At 49.7% G+C, this 6,681-nt stretch overlaps 1 protein-coding gene across 1 annotated transcript in view; it reads right to left on the reverse strand.

Moving 5' to 3' along the window:
- The window catches only part of LOC121844333 (FERM and PDZ domain-containing protein 1-like), a 90,019-nt gene extending 83,618 nt beyond the window's left edge, over positions 1 to 6,401 (reverse strand). Inside the window, 1 exon segment of the mRNA XM_042314338.1 lies at positions 6,231 to 6,401. The gene's annotated coding sequence lies outside the window, so the exon portion shown is untranslated.
- Between the last annotated feature and the right edge of the window lie 280 nt (positions 6,402 to 6,681).

Consider the following 6,681-nt stretch of genomic DNA (forward strand, 5'->3'; position numbering starts at 1 on the left):
TATTACGGGTCTCGTCCCCGTGTGTTGTTATTACGGGTCCCGTGTGTTGTAATTACGGGTCCCGTCCCGTGTGTTGTTATTACGGGTCTCGTCCCGTGTGTTGTTATTACGGGTCTCGTCCCGTGTGTTGTTATTACGGGTCTTGTCCCGTGTGTTGTTATTACGGGTCTTGTCCCGTGTGTCGTTATTACGGGTCTCGTCCCGTGTGTTGTTATTACGGGTCCCGTGTGTTGTTGTTACGGTTCTCGTCCCGTGTGTTGTTATTACGGGTCTCGTCCCGTGTGTCGTTATTATGGGTCTCGTCCCGTGTGTTGTTGTTACGGGTCTCATCCCGTGTGTTGTTATTACGGGTCTCGTCCCGTGTGTTGTTGTTACGGGTCTCATCCCGTGTGTTGTTATTTCGGGTCTCGTCCCGTGTGTTGTTGTTACGGGTCTCGTCCCATGTGTTGTTATTACGGGTCTCGTCCCGTGTGTCGTTATTACGGGTCCCGTGTGTCGTTATTACGGGTCTCGTCCCGTGTGTCGTTATTACGGGTCTCGCCCCGTGTGTCGTTATTACGGGTCTCGTCCCGTGTGTCGTTATTACGGGTCTCATCCCGTGTGTCGTTATTACGGGTCTCGTCCCGTGTGTCGTTATTACGGGTCTCATCCCGTGTGTCGTTATTACGGGTCTCCTCCCGTGTGTCGTTATTACGGGTCTCGTCCCGTGTGTCGTTATTATGGGTCTCGTCCCATGTGTTGTTATTACAGGTCCCGTGTGTTGTTATTACGGGTCCCGTCCCGTGTGTTGTTATTACGGGTCTTGTCCCGTGTGTTGTTATTACGGGTCTCGTCCCGTGTGTCGTTATTACGGGTCTCGTCCCGTGTGTCGTTATTACGGGTCTCGTCTCGTGTGTCGTTATTACGGGTCTCGTCCCGTTTGTTGTTATTACGGGTCTTGTGTGTTGTTATTACAGGTCTCGTCCCGTGTGTTGTTTTTACGGGTCTCGTCCCGTGTGACGTTATTACGGGTCTCGTCCCGTGTGTTGTTGTTACGGGTCTCGTGTGTTGTTATTACGGGTCTCGTCCCGTGTGTTGTTATTACGGGTCTCGGCCCCGTGTGTCGTTATTACAGGTCTCGTCCCGTGTGTCGTTATTACAGGTCTCGTCCCGTGTGTCGTTATTACGGGTCTCGTCCCGTGTGTCGTTATTACGGGTCTCGTCTCGTCCCGTGTGTTGTTGTTACGGGTCTCGTGTGTTGTTATTACGGGTCCCGTCCCGTGTGTTGTTATTACGGGTCTCGTCCCGTGTGTTGTTATTTTGGGTCTCGTCCGTGTGTCGTTGTTACGGGTCTCGTCCCGTGTGTCGTTATTACTGGTCTCATCCTGTGTCGTTATTACGGGTCTCATCCCGTGTGTCGTTATTACGGGTCTCGTCCCGTGTGTCGTTATTACGGGTCTCGTCCCGTGTGTTGTTATTACGGGTCCCGTGTGTCATTGTTACCGGTCTCGTCCCGTGTGTCGTTATTACGGGTCTCATCCCGTGTGTCGTTATTACGGGTCCCGTGTGTCGTTATTACGGGTCTCGTCCCCGTGTGTGTCGTTATTACGGGTCCCGTGTGTCGTCATTACGGGTCTCGTCCCGTGTGTGTCGTTATTACGGGTCTCGTCCCGTGTGTCGTTATTACGGGTCCCGTGTGTCATTGTTACCGGTCTCGCCCCGTGTGTCGTTATTACGGGTCTCGTCGTCCCGTGTGTCGTTATTACGGGTCCCGTGTGTCGTTATTACGGGTCTCGTCCCGTGTGTGTCGTTATTACGGGTCCCGTGTGTCGTTATTACGGGTCTCGTCCCGTGTGTGTCGTTATTACGGGTCTCGTCCCGTGTGTTTACTAGAGGTTTAACTTCACTCTTTTGTTTGGATTATACATCCCTGTGTTGTTGTATTTGCGTGTCACGTTCGTTGAATGGAGGAGACCAAGGCGCAGCGTGATTAGAATACATACTTTTTAATGAAGACGAAGAACACTTAACAAACCGAACGTGACGCTATAAAATACTAGTGCAGACACAGGCAACTAGACATAGACAATAACCCACCAAATACCCAAAGAAGATGGCTGCCTAAATATGGTTCCCAATCAGAGACAACGATAAACAACTGCCTCTAATTGAGAACCAATCTAGGCAACCATAGACCTACATAAACACCTAGATGGTACACAACCCCATAAACCTACAAAACCCCTAGACGCTACTAAAACACATACATCACCCATGTCACACCCTGACCTAACCAAAACAATAAAGAAAACAAAGAATAGTAAGGTCAGGACGTGACAATGAGTTTGTGTTGGGCTTCTTCCAATGAAAAAAAACACACACACACACACACAGAAACTAAACACACACACAGAAAGTAAACACACACAGAAAGTAAACACACACAGAAACTAAACACACACCGAAAGTAACAACTAACTAACAACCTGCCTCACAATAGCAGACCACGTGTAACCATGCCAGCCCAGGACCTCCACATCCGGCTTCTTCCTCTCTGGGATCGTTTGAGACCAGCCACCAGGACAAAGAATAAAACTATGGGTTTGCACAAACAAAGAACCAACTTCAGTGGGCAAATGATCCCCTTCGATGGCCACTGGCACGCTGGAGAAGTGTGAAACCCGGTTTCAACTGTTCCAGGCAGATGGCAGACGCCTGTATGGTCTTGTGTGGGTGAGCGGTTTGCACTAATATATAGAGTTCCCCGTGGTGGCGGTGGGGTTATGGTATGGTCAGGCATAAACTACAGACAATGAATACAATTACATTTTATCGATGGCAATTTGAATGCACAGAGACACCATGACAACATCCTGAGGCCCATCGTCGTGCCAGTCATCCGCCGCCATCACCTCATGTTGCAGCATGATTACGCACGGACCCATGTCGTAAGGATCTGTACACAATACCTGGAAGCTGAAAACGTCCCAGTTCTTCCATGGGCTGCATACTCACCAGACATGTCACCCATTGAGCATGTTTGGGATGCTCTGGACCGCCGTGTACGACAGCGTGTTTCAGTTCCAGCCAATATCCAGGGACTTCACACAGCCGTTGAAGAGGAGTGGGACAGCATTCCACAGGCTACAACCAACAGCCTGATTAACTCTATGTGAAGGAGATGTGTTGTGCTGCCTGAGGCAAATGGTGGTCACACCAGATGCTGACTGGTTTTCTGATCCACGCCCCTACTTGGTGCATCGGTACCACTTTCCGTGCGGTAGCAGAGACAACAGTCTATAACTTGGGTGGCTGGAGTCTTTGACCATGTTTAGGGCTTTCCACTGACACCACCTGGTACAGAGGTCCTGGACGGCAGGGAGCCTGGCCCCAGTGATGTACTGGGCTTTCCACTGACACCACCTGGTACAGAGATCCTGGACGGCAGGGAGCTTGGCCCCAGTGATGTACTGGGCTTTCCACTGACACCACCTGGTACAGAGGTCCTGGACGGCAGGGAGCTTGGCCCCAGTGATGTACTGGGCTTTCCACTGACACCACCTGGTACAGAGGTCCTGGACGGCAGGGAGCTTGGTCCCAGTGATGTGCTGGGCTTTCCACTGACACCGCTGGTACAGAGGACCTGGACGGCAAGGAGCTTGGCCCCAGTGATGTACAGGGCCGTACGCACTACCCTCTGTAGGGCCTTGCACTCGAATGATAAGCAGTTGCCGTACCAGGCGGTGATGCAGCCAATCAAAATGCTCTCAATGGTGCAGCTGTAGAACTTTGAGGATCTTACGACCATGTCAAATGTTTTCAGCCTCCTGAGGGTGGAGAGGTGGTGTCGTGCCCTCTTCATGACTGTGTTGGTGTGTGAGGACCATGTCAAATGTTTTCAGCCTCCTGAGGGTGGAGAGGTGGTGTCGTGCCCTCTTCATGACTGTGTTGGTGTGTGAGGACCATGTCAAATCTTTTCAGCCTCCTGAGGGGGGAGAGGTGGTGTCGTGCCCTCTTCATGACTGTGTTGGTGTGTGAGGACCATGTCAAATCTTTTCAGCCTCCTGAGGGGGAGAGGTGGTGTCGTGCCCTCTTCATGACTGTGTTGGTGTGTGAGGACCATGTCAAATCTTTTCAGCCTCCTGAGGGGGAGAGGTGGTGTCGGGCCCTCTTCATGACTGTGTTGGTGTGTGAGGACCATGTCAAATCTTTTCAGCCTCCTGAGGGGGAGAGGTGGTGTCGTGCCCTCTTCATGACTGTGTTGGTGTGTGAGGACCATGTCAAATCTTTTCAGCCTCCTGAGGGGGAGAGGTGGTGTCGGGCCCTCTTCATGACTGTGTTGGTGTGTGAGGACCATGTCAAATCTTTTCAGCCTCCTGAGGGGGAGAGGTGGTGTCGTGCCCTCTTCATGACTGTGTTGGTGTGTGAGGACCATGTCAAATCTTTTCAGCCTCCTGAGGGGGAGAGGTGGTGTCGGGCCCTCTTCATGACTGTGTTGGTGTGTGAGGACCATGTCAAATCTTTTCAGCCTCCTGAGGGGGGAGAGGTGGTGTCGTGCCCTCTTCATGACTGTGTTGGTGTGTGAGGACCATGTCAAATCTTTAGTGATGTGTAGGCCAGGAACTTGAAGGTCTCCACTAAAAGCCCTGTTGTGTGTGTGCGTGTGTATATGTATATATATATATATATTCTACAGCCCTGCTGTAGGGATGGCTGGGAAATGTGATTTCCCACTAAAAGCCACAATAAACTATCAGTCATGAATTGTTAAATAATTTTTTTTATAGAAACATACTGAGTCACTGGTTACCTCCCAAATGGCACCCTATATAGGGCACTACTTCTGAACAGGATTCATAGAGCTGTGGTCAGATATAGGGCACTAAGTAGTGAATAGTGTGCCATGTTTTTTTTTTTACTACACCTCTGGTCTGTTCTGTCGCTAACCAAAAGACTACACACACAGACACACACAAACACACATACACTGAAACAGACAGACAGGCAGGCAGACTTCACATAGACAAAGATGTATAGTCACGTGATTTTCGGGAGCGACAACTTCTAAAAATTGGATTCCGGCGACGCCTTCCTGAATTGTTGCAGCGGGGCAGGAGTAGTCTGTTGACTAGCGAGGCAGGAGTAGTCTGTTGACTAGCGAGGCAGGAGTAGTCTGTTGACTAGCGAGGCAGGAGTAGTCTGTTGACTAGCGAGGCAGGAGTAGTCTGTTGACTAGCGAGGCAGGAGTAGTCTGTTGACTAGCGAGGCAGGAGTAGTCTGTTGACTAGCGAGGCAGGAGTAGTCTGTTGACTAGCGAGGCACGACGGAAAAAACATTGTAGCTTTGTTTGTTTCATGTATCCTGTAGTTAGGCTGTACACTGAGTGTACAAAACATTAAGAACGCAAGCTCTTTCCATGACTTAGACTGACCAGGTGAATCCAGGTGAAAGCTATGATCCCTTATTGATGTCACTTCCACTTTAAGAGATAGATGAAGGGGAGGAGACGGGTTAAAGAAGGTTTTGTAAACCTTGAGACATGGATTATGTATGTAGGCATTCAGAGAGTGAATGGGCAAGACATGAAATGTAAGTGACATTGAACAGGGTATGGTAGTAGGTGCCAGGCGCACCGGTTTGTTTCAAGACCTGCAACACTGCTGGGTTTTTCACACTCAACTGTTTCCCGTGTGTTCCAGAATGTACCACGCAAAGGACATCCAGTCAACTTGACACAGCTGTGGGAAGCATCGTAGTCAACATGGGCCAGCATCCCTGTGGAACGCTTTCGAGTCCATGCCCGGACGAATTTAGGCTGTTCTGAGGCTAGCCTGGCCTACTGGTGTGACAACTGGATAATGTCTTTATTTATTCGTTTGCAAACTTAAAAGAAACGCGTTTGGGACATGGAAATGGGCTAGCAGACCAGTCATTTCGTGTTTATTATATGACCCAGCCCTGAATGACTATTTTGTCGTCACACTGACTGAATACGTTTCACGGTATGTTGGGCTGTAAAATAATATGCACACTAGGCTACTTTTAGAGCCTAATATTCTAAACTAATGTCTGTCCCTCGACTGATCAGTCCGTGGTTCATTCCGACCTCTCTTACCGGTTACCGTTAACCCCTGTCTAATCCAGTGTTTTGCGCTCAGGGCGGGCCATCCCGACTCCCAACCGTCTTTGACAACACGGAATTTCCATTTCCACCACAAACCGAAACAGGGTAAAGAAAAATAAACACTCACCTCCGACATGGGAAAGAGGCGTTCTTAGATCTCTAATCCATTCCGTTAATCCAGATACACCGACACGCGCAAGGTTTTCCAGTTCAAATGTGAGGCAGCTCCGGTGGAGTCTAGTCCCAAGGCAGGTGCGTGCACGGGAAAAGCGCGACATTAATCTTCACTCACTCAACAAGGCTTACCTCCCTCCCTCCCTCTTTCTCTCTCTCTCTCTTTGTCTGTCTCTGTCTCTCTGTCTTTCTCTCACACACACAATAACAAACAAACAGAAAGAGAAAAGATAAGACATCAATGTAGTTATTTAGCCTCCAAATAGACTGTGCTCTAGTGTTGTCGGTGTGTGTGGTGATTGATGGTGATGGGTGGGTGTGCTGTGAATGTAAATGCAGAGCCAACTACTCCATGTCTGGTCAGGGTCCAGCAGTGAGATACAGTCACCCACCAACCCTGGAGA

Source organism: Oncorhynchus tshawytscha, unplaced genomic scaffold (assembly GCF_018296145.1).
Source record: "Oncorhynchus tshawytscha isolate Ot180627B unplaced genomic scaffold, Otsh_v2.0 Un_contig_5849_pilon_pilon, whole genome shotgun sequence".
Classification (NCBI taxonomy): Eukaryota; Metazoa; Chordata; class Actinopteri; order Salmoniformes; family Salmonidae; genus Oncorhynchus; species Oncorhynchus tshawytscha.